Genomic DNA, 23559 nt, shown 5'->3' with positions numbered 1-23559 from the left:
TTAACTGTGAAGATGCAACAATGAATGAGTCAGCAGAGGGAAAACATGTCATGGCAGAAATATTTACACATTGTCATGTCAAATAGAGAGTCATAAACACTGCTGGACTTATTTAAGGCAGTGACTGTCTCTACTGACATTTGACTGGTAGAAAGTTCCCTTTGGGTGTCTGTAGTGCTCCATAGTTTATTTTCATTGTGTGCTGGTGTAATCATCAAGATGTTCTCACCAGCCGACTATCATGATTATTTTACCTCATAATAAGGAAATTATATGTAGTATAATTAAATGCCAACAAGTACTTAATCGTAGTCTTATATATACATATATATATATATATATATATATATATATATATATATATATATATATATATATGTGTGTGTGTGTGTGTGTGTGTGTGTATACCTCAGTGTGCCACTCAACCACAGCCCATAAGGCACTCTAATCATAGGTGACTCTATAGCCAGGCACATTGATGTTCCACTCACCAGGCTAAACAAGAAGAAAGTTACTGTCAGCTGCCTGTCCGGTGCCAGGATTCACCCCATAATCCATCCACTCAGGTCACTCCACAACAAGTACAAATATGACTCTGTCATTGTTCATTTCTCCCTTGACTACATGAAAAGAGACATGGAGGAGCTCTCTGATCTTGTAGCCCAGGCAGGTATGACCCTAGCCCTCAGTAGCATCCTGCCATCACCCAAAATGATACCATAGTACAAGGACAAAATGATTGACTTCAACAATTGGCTAGCTTCTGTATCCAGTATTTGTCTGCCTGGGATGACATGATCGACAGACCACGAGGCTTTGCCAGAGATGGCCTGCACCTGTCACCCTTGGGATTCGGGATACTGGCTAAGGCTCTTATAGTGCCTTTTTTAGGCAAGGTTCAAATGACAAATTCACCACTGTAAAAGGTACAAGCAAGCAAAATCTGAGGATAATGCTACTCAATGCTAGAAGTCTAAACCTCAAAATGCACTCATGCAAGGCACTCCTTAAAATAGAGAACATCGACATCTGTCAGTGACAGAGACCTGGTTCAAAGCTCCAGAGAGCACCCCTGCATTACCAGGCTATAATTCATACCACACCTTAAGCACTAAAGGCGGAGGCATGTCCATATTCATTAAGGATATCCACACCTCCAGGCTAGTTGCACAGCATAAAGCATCCGAGATTATCCAAGTGCAACTAACTCTGGGCAAGACCGCAATCCAAATTCTAGCTTGCTACAGACCCCCCACCATGCCCCAGGATTCCCACTCCTCATTTCTTGATACACTGGAAAATATTAGCCTACAACCCAACACCCTAATAATGGGTGATTTCAACTACCTCACCATTAACTGGGAAAACTACTCATGGACCAACTCTTTGAATTCATAAATTCCAATGCCTTGGATCAACTTATTCATACCCCCACTAGAGGGAGCAATATCCTAGACCTGGTCATTAAGAGGTCAATTCCTTGTTGGTCATATCTAGCCACAAGCTAATCACCCTAGACATCCACATCCCGCCCCACCCCCATTAGGAAACCACTGTAAAAACTTCTCCAAAGCCAACTTCTAAGACAGAAGTGGCAAACTTACACCCATGCAGACGGACAATAGAACACTGTTCTAATAAACTCTTAATGTTTGTAACTTTTTTATAAGTAAATAGAGGTCGCAGTCCTATAATCTTGCCTAAATCTATATTACCTAGTACAATTTTCCAATTGTCAACTATAATTTTTCTAATGGTCCACATCTCATTAACTATAGGAAGTGGAAATGAACATGTAAAGCTGTTATTCAAATTCTTGGAGTGGTCACTGATACCCTGTCCTTCATTCAATGATTCAAACTGGATGTGACCTCTCAAAATTGGACTTGCCTTGCCGTCTCTATACTTTAGAACTTCATTTTCTATTTGGTTCAGCCATAATCTGTCATAACCTCTAGCCTCAAATAAAGTTCTCAAAATCTCCCTTTCTTTTGTAAAATCAGTATCTGATGTAGTTAATCTACTAAGTCTAATTAGTTGTCCTTTAACAACACCCTTTTTCATATGAGGAGGATGGAGGCTGTCTCTATGTAGATATTGGTTGGCAAACACTGGCTTTCTATAAATGCTACTAATGAACTGTTTGGACTGAAAGTCAAATGTCAAATTTAAATCCAAAAATTTAAGACTACAACCAAAACCACTGATGGTGAACTTTATGAAATCAGTGGAATTGTTTAAGTCCAAAACTAGAGTTGCCCCTGCTTTTGCTAACTTTGTGATGGCAAATTGGGAAAACATGTTTCTTATTAAACACAGGTTGTTTGATAGGATACTGATATATTGCCGTTACATTGATGATCTCTTTTTACTTTGGCAACGTAGCTATGAAGATTTCAAAATGCTAGTGATCTATCTATATATATATAGCTATATATCTATATATATATATATATATATATATATATATATATACACATACATATCTATATATATATCTATCTGTATCTATCTATATATATATATATATATATATGTATATATATATATATCTATATATATATATATATATATATATATATATATATATATATATATATATATATATATATATATATGGGTCTACCTGAGTTAGTCGAAATGCCAGAAGACCGACAAGCGAATCGCGAGGCCCAGAAGATCGACAAGTCAGAAGACCGACGTGACAGATGAAAACACCGAGGATGCCGACATGGGAAAAGGCTGTGTAAGTATGCAGTAGTGACGGACATTTGGAGTAAGGTAAGTGTGGATATTGACGTGTGGGGATAGGGGTGGGTTAAGTGAGTTAGGTTAGAGCGGTCAGGTAAGTAGTGATTGTGTTTAAGCGGGTTAAGTGAGTTAGGGTTAGGAGCGGTAAGTGTGCGGTAGTGATTGTGTTTGGGTTAGGGTTAAGGAGTTAGGGTTAGGAACGGTCAGGTAAGTGTAGTGATTGTGTTTGGGTTAGTGGGTTAAGTGAGTTAGGGTTAGGGCGGTTAGCTGAGTATGCGATAGTGACGGACCTTAGGGTTAGGGTTTGGGTTAGGGTTGTAGATAGTTGTGTATGTGAGGTTTAGTGTGGGTTTGTAGGGATTTTGGTGTGCTTGTGTTGTGTGTGGTTTTGGACAGGGAATGTGATTTGTTTGTTGATTGTTGTGATTGTGGTGTGTGCAGTGTATGAGGTTTCGTGTTTGTGTACCGGTTATTTCGTTGTCGGGCATGTGGGGTTTCGTGTTTTTGCACCGCTGGTTATGTGGTTTCGGTGATTGCGTTGTCAGTCTTCTGGGATTATGTCAGGTAGAACCATATATACATACATATCTATATATATATATATATATATATATATATATATATATATATATATATATATATATATACACACACACACACATTGAGTAGCTCATGTAAGTATACATAGAATAATCTAAATTAATTTTCTTTAACACTACAAATATTATCAAAATAATGTCAACTCCAATACATTTCAGCATTGCAAATGATTGATAATTGTGTAGCTCATGTAGGTATACACAGAATAATCTAAACTAATTTCTTTAACACTACAAATATTATCAAAATAATGTCAACTCCAATAAATATCAGCATTGCAAATGATTGATAGATGCATGGGAAAACATTGAAAACTGGTCACATCAAAAGTCTACACTACACATAATCAACATCCACAAGCTGCAGTTATCCAGGCCAGATTATGCTGGAATGGTAAAACAGCTCATTATTATATGATGTACATGTTGCATTTATACATGACTATTTCATTTAAAAAAAAAATGATAGGCCTATGATGCAGCATCTTGTTCTTCTTGTTAATATGTCTAACAAGCTAACATCACACAAAATGCTATTTTTATATAACGTGAATGTATTATCACTAAATGCTGACGTATCCATAGTTATGATATACACCTGCTTTGCTGCTTAATGTATACTGCATTACAAGTAAACGACATGTCAGCTAAACAGTACTCTGTCAACTATACTCTGTCACCTATATTACATAGTACTAAACAGTACTCTATGATGTGGGTGACATATGTATAGCTTTTGCAGCCGCTACATTACAGCATTACGGGAAATGGTTCTCTGCACTTTCAATGACTGTGAACATCCCTTTGAGGTAGTGGTAGTTTGCTTTGGTAACAATGATGTGAACAAATGGATTTCTCTCTTTACAAGATACTGCTGACTCCATGAGTTGTCCACCTGGAACCTTTGGGTATGTCTATGACAATGTGCACAGCCAAAAATGTAAACATCTTCTAAATATGGAAAGACACCTATTTGTTTTAAGAGGTAAAGAGGCAAAAGAAAAACGGTGGTTGCCAATTAAAGTTAGCATACAAGAGTCAAGACGGTTTGTCATTCACAGCACTTCTGATGAGAAGGAAGTTAAAAAATAAATGTTATGCACCAGCATGCACCTGATGATCAACTGACTTTGAAATATGAAAAGAGGAATAGTCTGAATGCTTGAGCTGGACTGGCACATGAACCATCATATGTGGTACTGGCTGATTGCCTTGAAGGGACAATAACTCAAGTTACAAATGTAATGCCATTGTGGTGTAAGCTATTAGAAACAATGGGAAGGATGAGCAGAAAATGTTTATCAACTGCATGCAAAGAACCACAAGAAGTCTACAACATTAATCCAATCCAACATCGTTGAGAATAAACAATGATCAGTGGTGGTATAAAAATTATATTGATACTGTCTCATGTATTGGCATGACTGTGATATGAACTGATGAGAACAGTAGTATTTTGTGCGCAAGTCAAATATGGATTACAGATCGTAAGCAAAGATAGACCATGTAGACAATTATGTATGATTCATGACATGACTATTACACAAATTACATTTTGTCAATAACTGGTAAACTAAGTCTCAAAAATATTTTATATATATATATATATATATATATATATATATATATATATATATATATATATATATATATATCAACAGAGGTAGATATAGATACATGCAATATAATGTGTCAATTTGTTTATGGGGTAATTATTGAATGTGATTTGGTGGCATCGCCAAAGCAAGGTATGCTTGATTTTGAACATGTAACTAATTTGTGCAAGCAGAACAACGAGGCAGGGGCAGTAGTTAAGGGTTGTTCTTTTTAGTACTATCAGAATATTTGGAGAAAGATTCAATCTTTACATTTAATTAAACTGTATTGAACTTATATCTGTATTGAACTTATTTAGAGTTTCAGTCTACTAGCAGAATGATAATGTGTGTGCCATCTGTTTACAGAGTTGAAACATTGGAAACATGAATCACACAGGGAGAGATAAGTTTCCATAGGAAATGTTGCAGTTTGTCTTCACAAACCCCAAAAATTTCAAAGAAAAACAACTTCTATATCACAATTTACCCTTATATTTGACTATTAATTCTGGGAATATATTGATTTGTTATCTGAAGTGTTACCTAGGGCACAAAACTCCATAGAGGTATGGCATTGCCAAGTGCAATGTCTGATGGAATGTAAAATAGCAGACTTAAGGGCTGTCAAAATTTAACTGTGAAGATGCAACAATGAATGAGTCAGCAGAGGGAAAACATGTCATGGCAGAAATATTTACACATTGTCATGTCAAATAGAGAGTCATAAACACTGCTGGACTTATTTAAGGCAGTGACTGTCTCTACTGACATTTGACTTGTAGAAAGTTCCCTTTTGGGGTGTCTGTAGTGCTCCATAGTTTATTTTCATTGTGTGCTGGTGTAATCATCAAGATGTTCTCACCAGCCACGACTATCATGATTATTTTACCTCATAATAAGGAAATTATATGTAGTATAATTCTGCGCAAATGCCAACAAGTACTTAATCGTAGTCTTACATATATATATATATATATATATATATATATATATATATATATATATATGTGTGTGTGTGTGTGTGTGTGTGTGTGTGTATACCTCAGTGTGCCACTCAACCACAGCCCATAAGGCATAACAACGTACCCAACACTCTAGTCATAGGTGACTCTATAGTCAGGCACATTGATGTTCCACTCACCAGGCTAAACAAGAAGAAAGTTACTGTCAGCTGCCTATCCGGTGCCAGGATTCACCCCATAATCCATCCACTCAGGTCACTCCACAACAAGTACAAATATGACTCTGTCATTGTTCATTTTGGTGCGAATGACCTGAGACGTACCTCCCTGGACTACATGAAAAGAGACATGGAGGAGCTCTCTGATCTTGTAGCCCAGGCAGGTATGACCCTAGCCCTCAGTAGCATCCTGCCATCACCCAAAATGATACCATAGTACAAGGACAAAATGATTGACTTCAACAATTGGCTAAGCTTCTGGTGTCATTCTAAGGGGATCCAGTATTTGTCTGCCTGGGATGACATGATCGACAGACCACGAGGCTTTGCCAGAGATGGCCTGCACCTGTCACCCTTGGGATTTGGGATACTGGCTAAGGCTCTTGCCACCCCTATAGTGCCTTTTTTAGGCAAGGTTCAAATGACAAATTCACCACTGTAAAAGGTACAAGCAAGCAAAATCTGAGGATAATGCTACTCAATGCTAGAAGTCTAAACCTCAAAATGCACTCACGCAAGGCACTCCTTAAAATAGAGAACATCGACATCTGTCAGTGACAGAGACCTGGTTCAAAGCTCCAGAGACCACCCCTGCATTACCAGGCTATAATTCATACCACACCTTTCGGCCACCTAACCCAGACCGAAGCACTAAAGGTGGAGGCATGTCCATATTCATTAAGGATATCCACACCTCCAGGCTAGTTGCACAGCATAAAGCATCCGAGATTATCCAAGTGCAACTAACTCTGGGCAAGACCGCAATCCAAATTCTAGCTTGCTACAGACCCCCCACCATGCCCCAGGATTCCCACTCCTCATTTCTTGATACACTGGAAAATATTAGCCTACAACCCAACACCCTAATAATGGGTGATTTCAACTACCTCACCATTAACTGGGAAAACTACTCATGGACCAACTCTTTTGCTCAACATTTTCTGGAATTCATAAATTCCAATGCCTTGGATCAACTTATTCATACCCCCACTAGAGGGAGCAATATCCTAGACCTGGTCATTACCAACATGGGCGACCGGTGTTCCACACCAGAGGTCAATTCCTTGTTGGTCATATCCAGCCACAAGCTAATCACCCTAGACATCCACATCCCGCCCCCACCCCCCATTAGGGAAACCACTGTAAAAAACTTCTCCAAAGCCAACTTCACGCTTCTTAAGACAGAAGTGGCAAACTTCATGACACCCATGCAGACGGACAATAGAGGTACGACTGCTGAATCCTACACAAATGTACTTTATAAGCACTTACACGAGTACATGGATCATGCTATCCCTAACAGAACCAAGATGCTATCCTCCAAAAAAAGATAGCCAATCTAGTGGTCTTCTGCCATAAACAAACTCTACAACAGAAGAAAGAAACTGTTGCAAAAACAAGTAAAATCCCATGACTGGAGGAACTCCCTGGTCAGCCTCAGTAAGAAGCTGAGATCCGTCATAAAATCCTCAAAAGCTAATTACAAAACCAAAATTGCCACTGACTCTAAGAACAGCCACAAAGCATTCTATAGCTATGTCAAGAATCTCAATGGCAACACTCAGATCTGCTCTGAGTTACAGCACAATAGCATTAAATATACTGAACCAACTGATATTGCCAACATCCTGGCAGATAGGTTAAGTGCTAACTTTACCCCCTCTCACCCCCTAGAGGGCCCATCTCTATACCGCAAGAATGCAAAGTTCCTGTAATCATGGTTGCACAGATAAAAAACACACTCTCCAAAGCCATGAACACAGCATCCATGGGACCTGACAATATCCCAGGCTTCTTTCTACATGAAATACAGAATGAACTGGCACCCCACCTAAGTATCATGTTCAGTCATAGCCTCACCTCAGGCTTTGTGCCCACTGAATGGCACACCATGACAGTTATCCCACTCCACAAATGGGGAGCCACAATGGACCCCTGGAACTACTGCCCCATTAGCCTGACGAGCCTGGTCTGCAAGGCCATGGAATGTGTCATCATGGAATTCATAAACAAAGACATTGGTAATCTCCAAACTCTGGAACCCACCCAGTTCAGGTTTGTAGAAGGAAGATCATGTATCCTAAACCTGATAGACTTCTTTGAAGCAGTCACCAAAGCCATAGATGAGGGTAAGGTGGTTCGCACAGCCTATCCAGATCTCACCAAGGCTATCGATACCATCCCCTACTCTAGAATTATAGATAAACTCACTAAACTAGGTATAAATCCCTATGTCACAAGATAGGTTGCCAACTGGCTCATGGACAGAACACACACTATGAAAGTAGAAGACACCAAATCCGACTTCAGACCAGTGACAAATGGAGTACCACAAGGTTCAGTCCTGGGTCCGCTCCTGTTCGGTATCTAATTCTCTGAAGTACAGACTAACACAGAAGGATTTTGGCTTACAGAGTTTGCAGATGACTGCAAACTGGGAGCCATAATCAAAACTCCTAACGATGTGGGCATCCTACAAAAGGGCCTCACTGAGACAGATGCCTGGTGTTAAAGCCATGGCCTGAAGCTCAGTGCCAAAAAGTGCATTGTGATCTCCTTTGGTAAAAACTCTGTACCCATTAACTACCACATAGGTGGTAGTTTACTTAACACTGAAAGTGTGATAAGAGACCTTGGGACACAGGTGGACAGTAGTCACTCCTTTGATAATCACATCACCACAATGGTCAGGAAATCCTTCTACGTGGCACACCTTATCACAAAAGGTTTCTCATCCAGAAAAAAAGAGGTAATTGTTCCCCTCTACTCATCACTCATTAGACCCATTATAGAGTACAGTGCCCCTCACAAGACATCTACAACAACTGGAAAGACCACAGAAATACCTCACAAAGAGGGTTACTGGCCTCAAACAGATACCCTACGCAGACCGTCTCAATAAACCCCAGCTTTACTCCTTCGCATATCGCCTACTCAGAGGTGATCTCTGCCTAACATACAAAGCTATGTCAAACCCAGAGCTGTTGGACATGCTCCACTTAAAGAAATCCCAATCCCTCTGAACTACACGCTGTAGGGATCTAAACCTTGTCACCACAATAAATAGAACATGCTGGAGGGATAGATTCCTGTCCCAGAGACTTCCCATACTCTGGAACAGACTACCTATCTATGTCAAACAGAGCTCCTCATTAGGACTCTTCAAGAAAAATCTTGATGATTGGATGGGAAATAGGAAATTCACCCTGGGGATCACTTCTGTGGCTCTGCTCGACAGGGGCACAGGAAAATAATTTTCTTGGGTGACGAAAGCAAGGGTACCTTTTTGCCTAGGCTTATATAGGCCCTAGGGCCAATAGCCTAGTACCTACTTATATATATATATATATATATATATATATATATATATATATATATATATATATATATATATATATATATATATATATATATATATATATATATATATATATACATATGTATATAAATAAATATCTGGAAGCAGGAATCACATTAAGCAGCAAAAACATATATCACAGTTATAGATATTTTTAAAAATAGTCACACAAGTGATTATCTTTATGCTTACATATACAGTGAAACGATAAGCACACTACGCTAATTCATAAGATAAGCACATATTGTGTAAATACATGTTTACTGAAGGAATTATGCAGTGAATAATATTTAAACATTAAGGTATTAAATCACAGACATAAATCTTTTATTTTGTTTGATGTGCAGGCAACACATTTTGACTGACAAGTTTCATTATTCTTCATATTATACTCTACAAATGTACATAAACATGTTAATGTTTGCATGGCTGTAATGTTTCTTTCATACAGAAGAAATATTCACAGTCATAAATAACAATGCATTAATGATATAAATGTGCCTGTATTATCTAATTGTTAAATAATCCCATTATCACTGAACACTTTTTAGAGGTCTTGGCTGCCACATTACTTACAATTGGAGGTCCTGAGGGTTTGATGCCCAGATACATTTTTCAGATGTAGAATGCTGACAACAATCCCAAGTGATATTTTGTGTTGACATTGTTTAGCATGATATCGGATAAAACCAGTACATCTTTACATTCCATGCTGCAGTACTCATGTTGCTGACACATTGCATGATGTATGAACTTGGCTGGTTATACGAAAGTGGTTTTGTGCACTGCTCAGCAAAGGAAATATTTTAAGTCAGTATTGCATATCTCTTTTTCCCATTCTGATGTTGACATTTTCAGCTTGCAGTTGTTGGTAATGTGCACTGTCGATGTTTGATGCTGCCAATTGTCAGTACTTTTACATGCAGTTGTTATTTTCAATGTCAATATTTAATGGAGTTGAACACTGTCTTCATAATATTTGCACTGACAACTAAAAACAGTTCAGATTAATTTATATTTACCCGTGTATGCATGTGTATGTGTGAGTTCATCCGCACACATCTGTATTTGTTTGATTGGGTTACGGGTTTTATGTTTCTAAGGAAATTTATACAAAGTGTTAGGAAGCAGCTAAAATATAAAATTAAACTTGTGATTTTTTTTTCCTCATTGGCAGACTACAGATTAAAGTTTGCATGTTAGGAGAATCACCAGGGTGACTGCAGATTGTTTGCACATTTACTGAAGCAGTAGGATGTCAGGGTATTCATTATTGTTGCACATATTGCATAATTCGGGAAACTGTGAAACAAGTACTGGGAAGTAGTTAGCTAGTAAAAGCATGTCAATATGGTGAATTACATTGATGATTTTATTTTCACTGGAGTTATAATTAATTTTAAGAGGAGATGCTGAGTAGCAGGAGCTAAAATATAGATAAAAGGATTATTGATCTTATCGGTCTGGATATTTGCAGACAGTGGCACTTGTGATGTTAGAACTTAAGAATAACTGCAGCATCTGATACTAGTGATGTAGATGATGCAGACAGCATACAACTAGTTTTCCTGATAATTTCAAAACCCACCACAATTATTCAGGTTTGCATGCCAACTGCAATATGAGACGTCATTCTAACATTTCACATTAAGCCGCGGTGGTGCAGCATTAGCATTGTCACCTCACAGCCAGAGGTTCTCCTGTTCTATTCTCGGCTGGAGTGCCTTCTTTGTGGAGTCTGCATGTCCTTCCCGTGATTGAGTAGCATTTGAAAGACATGCGTGAACGGGTGTGCCTTCGTTGAAGGTTGGGCGTCGGGCTGGCACCTTGGCACCGTAAAAATCTACTGCCAATAATTACCTGACCAGAGTTCTGCTGTGGTGATCCCTAACCGGAAAAAACTGAAAGAAAAAGATTTTAACATTTGACATTACTGTTCAAGGGCTTGCATAATGAAGTGAGTTTGGCTTAGTTTAGCACAAGGACACCTACAGCAACAATGTCTTTATGTAGATGCAGAGCATAGCCGAGAAGCTGTTGTTTACTTCTTGTTACAGCACACAGAACAAAAGCAGAAGTTACTAAAACCTTATACTGTCTATGACAAAGGTGATGTTGGAAACAAATAATTGTCAGGATAGTTAAACAATGATTCCAGTTATTTTGCTCAGGGTATCCGAGGAACTGTCAGGCAGGAATTCTCACAAATGCTGTATGCTGTGAGCCTGACAAGCAGGAAGAGATCTCTGAGCTCATTAGTAACTGAGGCAATGTTGGACTACTGTTTTTTTTTTTTTTTTATTGCCAGGAGTTTCAAGATTTATTTTTATAATACTAGAGTGAATTACAGTAGGGGTATCATTTCTGTGAAATGCAATAAAACTAAAATGTGTGCTGCTCAGGCACTGAGAACTGAAAATCATCCATTCACTTTTAGAGCTACATGTCTTCCTGAGTTCACTTGTCTTAACTAGGTTAGTCACCAATCCATAATTCTGAGACTATTGATTCACAAAATAGTTGCTCTTAACACTTGTCCTCCAACAGTTCACAAACAGAGATTACTACTTCCTACAAATACTGAAACTTCTGCCTTTTAGCATTTCCACAAACTCATCCTGCCTCCTAAGATAAATAAAATAGAAATCTATTGAACACACACACACACACACACACACACACACACACACACACACACACACACACACATATATATATATATATATATATATATATATATATATATATATATGAGAGTACTCATTATAATCAAATGTTCCTAATTTCGAACATGTCTAATACCAGCAGAAGTGATCAAAAGTCAAGGCAAGGCTGTGCACAGTGGGGACTGAGGAACTTGCCCTTCCCCTTTATTGAGCAATCTCAGAGTTGGTATATTTAATTAGTGGTGGTGGGGCTTTACCCTTGCAGAAAAGGTATCTGTTTTGTTTTTTCATTCTTTTTGCTTTTGATCACTACGGATTGATCATTAGCCTTTTGACATTTGTGTACTTCAATATTTCAAAGATCATGCATATATATATATATATATATATATATATATATATATATATATATATATATATATATATATATATATATATATATATATATATATATATATATATATATATATATATATATATATATATATATATATATATATATAGATATATATATATATATATATATATATATATATATATATATATATATATATATATATATGGGTCTACTTTTTAATTTCAAAATGCCGCAGTCTCGAGATTCATAAAATTGAGTCCACAATCTCGAGGTTATGAAATCTAGAAACCAAGAAGTGAACTAAAAAAAAAAATGAAAACATGTAAAACCATGTTTTACCCCCCTGCACACCCCATACCTCTTGCAACATATGCAACTATGATCTCATAATGGCCCAAAGGGAATGAAGCAGTGGAAAGGATAAGATATGCTGGTGTCATACAAAGTGTGACATAGAGAAGCTAGAGTTATATGGATATGAAACATTAAGGAAGCTTGTCTGCCTGAGTGTATGAGGAGGCAGAATTTAATGTGAACTGTCGTTAAAAAATTAAGCAATCTATGGGGAGGTTAGGTACAGTGCATGTGTGGAGAAAAAATGTGGTAGAGTGACATAATTTACTTTTGCAGTGTAGGAAGGTAATCAATAAGCAGATGAGCTTTGATCTTGGAGGATGATAAAACGCTGTATGAGGTGAGGACTATAGGCTTTCTTGAAAGAGATATCAATTCACTCCCTAGTGGTCATACTATGGAGTGGGGAGGAGATAAGAAGGGTATGCAGAAGTTGCAATGGATACCAAGCATGTGGAAAGGCTAAGGTCAAATAGAAAAGGTACAGGTGATGTGATCCAAAGGAATGCAATTGGATAGACAGAGGTATGACTCAAACAGTGGGGTGGTCTCAAGGCAGCTAAGATGGCATAACAGATATACTGTAAAGGATGTCTGAACTGACGGAGGCAGAATGGGAAAGGAAAGTAAGACATTGTGTATAGATGGAAGTGAATGATGGTGTATAGGAACACGTGTTAGAGAAGTTGTTACTGGACAGAGAGGGTGGAAGTGAATGATGGTGTATAGGAACACGTGTTAGAGAAGTTGTTACTGGACAGAGAGGGTGGAATCAAAGAGCTGCAGTAGGAATTGGAGGAGACAGAGCAGGAACAGATGCAAGCAGAAATTGAGAGGAAGGAAGAAGTGGATGACTAAAGGAAGACAGATGTCAAGTTATTTCCTTTCTCTAATCATCATACTGCGAAGGCCGGTTTGTGACTCCGGTGAATTTTTTTTACATACTTGTACAGTTTCTTTTTTGAATGTACAATGCATTTTTGAATTTTACTTGTTTATTTTGTATTGTTAACTACTTTTATTCTCAATCTGTAAAACTTGCAATTTTGTATTTTTTTAATTGTATTTCTTGTGACTGTGGAGCTTTTCTTCCCGAGCCTCCACTGATAAAGGGCGTTAGCTCAGTCAGACTAACCCAGTCAACAAATTCATATAAATAAATAAATAAATAAATAAATAAATAAATAAATAACACATTATTAGTATGCAAGCTTTGGGACAAAAGAAGGTGGTATATTCAGCGAGAATGGAAACAAGAATGGGGTTACAAGAACAATGAAATAAGGGTGGAATTTAAAACAGTTTAATGAGAAACTTTATGCCTAGTGAGATGGGCTGAAATTTTGAGACTTGAATCGGGCCCATACTAGAAGAAGGGGATAGAGACACGATGCATAAAGAAATTAGCATGGGCGATGTCACTATGTTACTTAGACATTGGAAAAAGAGTAAAGCATGAGGCCTGGATGAATTCCCAGCTGACTATTACAAGCTTTTACTGATGGTAGTGTGTGAATTATAAATGTGATTTAAGAAAGGCAGGCTGTCTACAGATCATTGGAGATTGATACTGGAGTTTACTAGATGGCCCAAGAGAGAAAAGATGAAAGGAGAAGAAGTAACACGAAGAATGTAAAGCAGTCTTAATTCTGTGAACTGAATATTTATGGTGGAATCTGGAAGGCTGGTTTGGTGAGAAGAGTGCTATATAGAGCATTAGAGCTCTGTATAAGAAGCCAAGGGCATAAATTAAGGTGAGTGGGTGGGGGGATGTCAGACAAAAAAGGGTTTATGTAGACAATCTAGACAGGTATATCTGTTATGCCCAAAGATATTCAAATTGATTGTTGAAAACAGGCTCAAAGAATAAACAGATTGATAAACAGCTACAGGGAGAGGGAAACAGGGAACAGTATAATTTATCGGATGATGACTGTTTGCTTATTTTGGAAGTTGTGAAAAGGAATGTTATCTCGATGTTAAAAGATATTTGATGACTATGGGAGAGAATTAGGACTGGTATATTATTCTAAGAAATCAATGCTGATAAGGCTGCGAGGAGTCTGCCGCGATTGTTGTAAGTAAGTGGAGGAGAGAAATATTCAGGAGTTAAGCTATATCCGACATTTGGAGAGATAAGGAGGAAGAATTGGAAAGGGCTCAGGAATGTGAAAATTCTGAGGTGTCTAGTAAAGGTCGTCACAGCTATAGTGTTACCATTACTAGTTTTTCTGTTAAGGCATGTGTGGATTAAAGCTACAGCAGAATGGCTTGTGGATATACAGTAGATGTGTAATAGATTATAAGTTGAATAAAGTAAAGTCAGAAAGGTAAGAGACGATAGTGCATAAACTTGTAGGCTAATGGCATATACCTCGGTTTATGATCTATGCAGTAGCAGTGAAAAAAGAGCAAAAGATTTGTTGTACGAAGAGTGAAGGGCTGAGTCAGAATATATGAACAGAAATTGGAAAGTAAGAAAAAAAATGGTTTAGGCAGATAGAAAAGGCAAAGAAAATGTGAATGAGAAAGTACATAACATAGAGAGTAGGCCTGTAACGAATACAAGGAATTAAAATGATGTATGCCTTGAGGGAGTGTCAGCAGCAGGCATTCAGGAAGGTATTGATAGAATGGGAAGATAAATGTATAAGGTATTTATAGAGCAAATGGAAGAAGAAGTATATGAATAAATGAAAAGATATACCCTTCAAGTAGATAAAGAGGGGTGTCTGGTTTGAGAGCAGAGGTTTGGATGGCTTATAAGGGAGTGATAAATAGGGTAGATAAAGAGGAAAGAAACTGTGGAGATAAAAGTAGAACAGAAAGGGTATCTAGGGATGTCAGGGCAAGTTTGTAAATATTTGCAGTGAGGTAAAGAAGTAATATGTAAAAGAGAAATATGTAAATGAAATCATGTTTTAGGAGAATGATTAACAGTAGAATGAGACATGAAAAATGCTGAAGAGTTTAAAGGTATCAGCAATAGTGAGTGAACAGCTTCAGACTGCAAGATAAATGGTACAAGACTCCAAAGACATTAGGAGAGGAGGAACAGTGAGAAAATCCGGAATGCTGGAGCCATGTGCAACAGAAGCAGTAAGCAATATTTATATACTGTGGCGGGCAAGGAATTGAAACAGGAGAGGCTAGAAATGAAAGCATTATTGAGTAAGCTCTATAATAAAGAAGTTAAGGAGGGATTAGGTTCATAGGTTCATAGGTTTATACTAGGCTATCTGCCCTAAGGCATTTATAAGCCTAGCCCAAATTATTGTGGCTTACGCCACCCCTTATATGAAAAAATACTGTGCCCATTAGTTTGTTGTGCCTCTGTCCAGCAGTGACACAGAGATGATTCCTGGGGTAAACCTACGATCTCCCATCCACAGGTCTAGATTTCTCTTGAACAGAGTCAGCGAGGTGCTCTGCCTCACATGGACCGGGATTTTATTCCACAGCATAGGGAGTCTCTGGGTGATAAATCTATCCCTCCAGCACGTCCTATTTATATCCGTGCTAAGGTTTAAGTCGCTTGCTCTAGTGGTTTTGGTGGATTTGGATTTTTGAGGTGGAGCATGTCCATTAATTCCGGGTTGGACATGGCCTTGTATGTCAGGCACATGTCACCTCTGAGCAGACGGTATGCGACTGAATAGAGCTGGAGTTTCTTCAATCTGGCAGCATATGACAGATTTTGGAGTCCCTTTATCCTTTTGGTGAGGAATTTTGGGGTCTCTCCAATTGCTGCAGATGTCGGGTGAGATACATCCCGAATGGGGCATTGTACTCGATCATTGGTCTGATAAGTGAAGAGTACAGGGAACAATGACCTCACTAGATCTGGATGTGAATCCCTTCATGATCAGGTGGGCAATGTAGAAGGTCTTTCTAACCACTTTAGCAATGTGAGTGTCAAAAGAAAGGCCACTGTCAACCTGGGTCCCCAGGTCCCTGATAACCTCTTCTGTGCTTAGTGGATTGCCACCTATATGGTAGCTTGGGGTTACCTTGTTTTTCCCGAAGGGTATGACTATACATTTTTGGCGTTTAACTTCAGGCCATGGCTCTGGCACCAGCTATCTGTTTCTGTGAGTCCCTACTGAAGGATATCCGTGTCGATGCACTTTCCACTATGGCCCAGTTTGCAGTCGTCTGCAAACTTTGTCAGCCAAAGTCCTCCCATGTTGGCCTGTACTTCTGAGAAGTAGATGCCAAACAATAGGGGCCAAGGACCGAGCCCTGTGGGACACCACTTGTGACCGGCTTGGAGTCTGACACAGCGCCAGCAACTCTAACCCTGTGGGTTCTGTCCTTAAGCCAGTTTGCAACCCATCTTGTGACATATGGGTTTACATTTAAGCTGGTAAGTTTTTCTACAATACCCGAGTGGGGTATTGTGTCGAAAGCCTTTGCAAGGTCAAGGTAGGCTGTATGGACTGCCTTTCCTCATCAATGGCCTTGGTGACTGTTTCAAGAAGTCAACCAAGTTCAAAAGGCATGATCTTCCCTTGACAAAGCCAAACTGGGTCGGGTCCAATGTCTGCAAGTCCCTATATCTTTGTTTATGAGCTCCATTATGATCCTCTCCATAGCTTTGCAGACTAGACTTGTTAAGCTTATGGGGCGGTAATTACCAGGGTCCGTAGAGGCACCGCCTTTGTGGAGTGGGACCACAGTTGCCGCACGCCACTCCTTGGGCACGTATCCTGTGGTAAGGCTGAGATTAAACAGCTGCCTTATGTGCGGGTTTAATTCCTCATTTAGCTCGTGTAGCACACAGCCGGGGACACCATCCGGTCCCATTGATGCTGTGTTTTAGCTTTAGAGAGAGCAGCTTTCACCTGCATTTGAGATGTCCGGGAGGCTACACTCGGCTGGGATAGTTATCTCTCCTTTAGGGGAGAGGGGTGAAGTTTGCACTGAACCTGTCTGCCAGTATGTTGGCAATGTCTGTGGGTTCAGTGATTTTTGTATCATTTTGGACTAATTCTGAGCATATCTGGGAGTTTCCACCCAGGTTCCTAACATAGCTGAAAAAGGCCTTATGATTGTCCTTTGAATCCATGGCAATTTTTCTCTCAAAATTGGCCTTAGTTGATTTTATGAGTGCTCGTATTTTTTACTAATAATGATCAGGGGTGACTTCCCTTTTATGGATTTTGTTCTATCATGTAATAGCTTTCTCCTCTTATTGTAAAGTTTGTTAATGGCTGGGGTCCACCAGACTGGACGTTTGCCCTTTGTGGAAAGAGTCTTGGTTTTATTTGGGATTGCCTGATCCATGCAGTCCTGGAGGTGTTCATAGAAGGCATTTGTAAGGGCTTCCGCAGCTTGGGTTGTGGTTTCCTCTGGCTCAGGGGCCTTGAAGGATACCACACCAGTCTTGAGTAGTGTGAAGTTTGCTTTAGAGAAGTTCTTCACTATGGTCTTTTTTGCTTGGGGTGGGGGCGGGATGTGGATTTCCAGTGAGATTAGTTTATGATCAGATCTCACCAATGAGGGATATACTTCCGATGTGGAGCATTTTGTCCCCATGTTTGTGACAATGAGATCTAGTATATTTTCTCCTCTCGTTGGAACAGTGACTAGCTGTTCCATGGCATTTGAATTTATGAACTCCAGGAACCGTTGGGCTAGAAAGTTAGGGCTTGAGTAATGTTCCCAGTCTATATTCGGTAGTTGAAGTCACCCAATATGATGGTGTTTGGAGATACATTTATACCCTCCAGTGTCTTCAGGAAGGCTGTGTGGGGTTCCTGAGTTTGAGAGGGTGGCCTGTAGCATGCTACAATTTGTAGAGCAGTTTGCCTATGGTTAGTTGCACCTGGATGGTTTCCGAGCTTAGATGCGTTGCCACCAACCTGGAGGTGTGAGTATCCTTTATGAATATGGATACACCCTCCTTTTGTGGTGTGGTCCGGGTTTTGGGGCCGGAACGCATGATATGAGGTAAAACCTAATAGTGCCGGGTGCTCTCAGGAGCCTTGAACCAGGTTTCAGTTACAGCACAGACATCGATGTTCTCCATACTGAGAAGGGCCTCGAGTGCGTGCATTTTGAGATTTAGACTTCTGGCATTGAGCAGCATTACCCTCAGTTTCTTCCCATTTTGTTTTCTAGGGTGGTAGTTTCAGAATTTGAGCCTTCCCTAAAAAAGGCACTATTGGGGTGGCAAGAGCCTTAGCCAGTATCCGGAATCCCAGGGGTGACAGGTGCAAGCCGTCCCTTGCGAAGCAGCGTGGCTTGTCAAGCATGTCATCCCAGGCAGACAGACACTGGATCCCTTTGAATGACACCAGACATTAAGCCAATTGTTAAAGCTGATCATCTTGTCTCTATATTGTGGCATCATTCTTGGTGAAGGAAGGATACTGCTCAGGGTTAGGGTCATACCTGCCTGGGCTACATAATCAGAGAGCTCCTCTATGTCTCTTTTCATGTAGTCCAGGGAGGTACGTCTCAGGTCGTTCACACCAGCATGGACAATGACTGTGTCATATTTGTACTTGCCATGGAGTGAACCGAGTGCTTGTGTTATGTGGCGGATTCTAGCCCGATAGGCAGCTTACTGTGACCCTCTCCTTGTTCAGCCTGGTGAATGGGACGTCAGTGTGTCTGACTATGGAGTCACCTATGACAAGTATGTTTGGTGTTGTATTTGGCCTTAAGGGCTGTGACTGCTTTGCACACTGCTTTTGTGGTTTATGTGTTGCTTGTGGGGTGTCTTGAGGTAGCAGTTGTTTGGGTGTCTGCTTTGGAGGCCTCTGCTGTTTAGGTAAATTTTACTCAGAGCCTCCAGTATGTCTTTGTGTGTTTATGTGTTTGATTCAGTGGAGTGGTAGCATTATGTGAGGCTGGTTTTGTGGTGTGTGTAGTTGCCTTCTCCTCCTGTCTGGTCTTGCCAGTCCTGAGTTGAGAGAGCTCAGCCTCCAGTTTGGCTAAATAGCTGCATCTCTCGCAAGTATTTGTGTTATGTGGGAGGAGGAGAGGGTTGTCTGTGTACATGAGGCAGTTATAACATTGCCTCAAGATTCCCAGATTCACCAGCTGGACCGGAGAGGAGATTGACAACTGACCTTTGGACATGCTAGAATAATATTGGGAAATCCTTAATTGAAAACAAGGGCCAGTGGGGAGTGAGGGTGTAGTGCTTTTAATTTTTAGTGCTGACTTATATAATTGCTTTAGTGAGCAAGTGCCAGGTAACTTGAGTGCAATGTGTTACAAGTAACTAAATGCAAAACGACAAACAGTAACTTTCTTTCAAGTGAAACAAGGAAATAAGTACAGTAAGCAATGCAGATATCACTAGTGATCCACAGAAGCGCTGAGAAGTTGCGTATTAGGTGGAATTAGCTTCCACGGAAATAACAAGCAAACAAACAACAAGCATATAAACAAAGCTAGATTCAGTAGGCCTGGATCTAGTCTATGCTAGAGCAAACAAGGTGAACCAATTTCAGTAAGATACAGTTCAAATATTCAGGCACTATAAACCTTTAACCAGAAAATTCCCAGCTCAGAAGGGCAGAGTCCAGCCTCTTCTCCCACAAGAGTGCAGACCACGAACCTTCTTAATGTAAAATAACTGGCCTGAAGCCCAAGTGCCTAAACCAGAACTAATACACTTGGACACTGGGCTCTCAATCAGCAGTTCCCAACTTAGAAGGATGAAAGCTACCTGTCCTGCCACCACAGTGCTTGCCACAAACCTTCCTAATGTAAAACAACTGTTCTGAAGCCCAAGTGCTTAATCCAAAAGACTTGAATGATAGCTACACTTTAATCAAGTTACAACCAAGCAGTAATAAATACCATTGAATACTTTAGAGAATGTCTGGATTAGTGCTCAAGTTACACAAACAAAGCTAGATCCAGCAGGCCCGAATCCAGTCTATGCCACAGCAAACAAGGCGCACCAACTTCAGTAAGGAACAGTTCAGATATGCATGCACTATAAGCCTTTAACCAGAAATTCCCAGCTCAGAAGGGCAGAGTCCAGCCTCTCCTCCCACAAGAGTGCAGACCACGAACCCTCTTAATGTAAAATAACTGGCTTGAAAGCCCAAGTGCTTAAACCAGAATTAATACACTTTTAGAATAACAGACACTGAGCCCTCAATCAGCAGTTCTCAACCTAGAAGGATGTAAGCTACCTGTTCTGCCACAACAGTGCAGACCACAAACCCTCTCAGTGCAAAACAACTAACTGGTCCGAAGCCCAAGTGTTTAAACCAAAAGGCTTAAAATGAGTTACACCAAGCAGTAATAAATACAATTGAGTATTTTAAGATGATGCAAAAGTAAAAGAAGTAGGTAAAAACACAAGTACAGTAAAAGCAGATGAAATTTTTTTTTTTTTTTTTTTTTTTTCTGAACAAGTGCTGAGATCAAAGAAACAGATTTGAGTGCTGAAACTAGAAAACTGGCTAGTTATAAGAAATAAACAAGCTAGAAGGCTTCCCTCAAACACAGAAGGGCTTGGGGGCTCAGAAGCCTACAAATAGTTTGTACCACTTAACAAGAAAGGCAGGAAATAAGCTTAATTTTTTTTTTTTTCTATTTCCCAGATGCTCTCTTTGTACACAGTAGGAGTGCCGGAAATCAGAACATGATCTCACTGCACTCAGTTGAGTGAGCAAATGAGATGGGCCCAGAGGCAGGCTGAGGGGCGGGCAGTTTCAATGCCACTAAGATTAACACCAAAACAAAAACAGGGCGGGTGGGTGGGAATAACTGAAGAGCAGAATAACTTCAGATAAAAATTCCTTCAACACTCCTTCATACACAGTTTAAATCAATTTAAATACTGTATTTTTTTAAAAAAAAATGTGCATAAAAAGGTACTTAAATTCTCTTATACGTCCAGTTGAATATAACCAAGTTTTTAGCTGGCCAAGCTGAAGTTTTAAAGCAGGAATTATTTCACATGCACCAGTTTAAATATGCAAGGACAGGAAATCCAAGAATGTGGCTACCCCCACACCTGTAATTACTAGCAAATAACAAAATTCAGCCAACACTAGCTTTAGTTCAAGTTACTGAAGAGCAGAATAACTTCAGATAAAAATTCCTTCAACACTCCTTCATACACAGTTTAAATCAATTTTGTATTTTTAAAAAAAAAAATGTGCATAAAAAGGTACTTAAATTCTCTTATACGTCCAGTTGAATATAACCAAGTTTTTAGCTGGCCAAGCTGAAGTTTTAAAGCAGGAATTATTTCACATGCACCAGTTTAAATATGCAAGGACAGGAAATCCAAGAATGTGGCTACCCCACACCTGTAATTACTAGCAAATAACAAAATTCAGCCAACACTAGCTTTAGTTCAAGTTACTGAAGAGCAGAATAACTTCAGATAAAAATTCCTTCAACACTCCTTCATACACAGTTTAAATCAATTTAAATACTGTATTTTTAAAAAAAAATGTGCATAAAAAGGTACTTAAATTCTCTTATACGTCCAGTTGAATATAACCAAGTTTTTAGCTGGCCAAGCTGAAGTTTTAAAGCAGGAATTATTTCACATGCACCAGTTTAAATATGCAAGGACAGGAAATCCAAGAATGTGGCTACCCCCACACCTGTAATTACTAGCAAATAACAAAATTCAGCCAACACTAGCTTTAGTTCAAGTTACTGAAGAGCAGAATAACTTCAGATAAAAATTCCTTCAACACTCCTTCATACACAGTTTAAATCAATTTTGTATTTTTTAAAAAAAAAATGTGCATAAAAAGGTACTTAAATTCTCTTATACGTCCAGTTGAATATAACCAAGTTTTTAGCTGGCCAAGCTGAAGTTTTAAAGCAGGAATTATTTCACATGCACCAGTTTAAATATGCAAGGACAGGAAATCCAAGAATGTGGCTACCCCCACACCTGTAATTACTAGCAAATAACAAAATTCAGCCAACACTAGCTTTAGTTCAAGTTACTGAAGAGCAGAATAACTTCAGATAAAAATTCCTTCAACACTCCTTCATACACAGTTTAAATCAATTTAAATACTGTATTTTTTAAAAAAAAATGTGCATAAAAAGGATGGTTGATATGCTGACTTGAACTAGATAAAGGGCAGGGGATAAAGGGAAGGGAAAAGAGGAGAGATACTAATGGTAAGATGGATGAAAAGTGAAATAACTAATGGTGATATCTGAGATGTCTAGGCATAGAAAGTAGGACAATGGATAAACTAGACCGCTGGAAGAGAGGGAAGTAGGATGTGGGCAAAAAATAGCAGGTACAAGTTAAGGAGAAGGAGCCAGTCAAGTGAATGGGAATTTGGCAGGGAAGAGGGAAGGGGAAGTAAAAGAACTGAATGTTATATATTTAGTATCTGCTGAGGGCAATGATGAAACATTTCTACATATTCTAAAACATTATAGGCAGCTATACATTGTAATGCAAATATAGATGATAAACAATGTAGCTGATGAGTTTTCTCCCCCAGCCTCAGCTGAAAATGGGCTCATTGGCTCAGTCAGACATTCCCAGTTAACAAAGGACAAATAAATAAAAAAAATATCAGAAAGATTTAAAATTTAAAAACTATACCCATTATATATGGTGAAACATGAATATTGATGGTTTGATATTCTGGAAATAGGTTAAACTCTATGTTTAAAACTGCTGTGTTTTCTCTTAAGAAAACTAATTAAAAAAAAAGACAAACTTAAAGCCTTCTT

Source organism: Protopterus annectens, chromosome 8.part1, assembly GCF_019279795.1.
Source record: "Protopterus annectens isolate FY-2018-M chromosome 8.part1, PAN1.0, whole genome shotgun sequence".
Classification (NCBI taxonomy): Eukaryota; Metazoa; Chordata; order Ceratodontiformes; family Protopteridae; genus Protopterus; species Protopterus annectens.
This window is presented reverse-complemented; position numbering follows the sequence as displayed.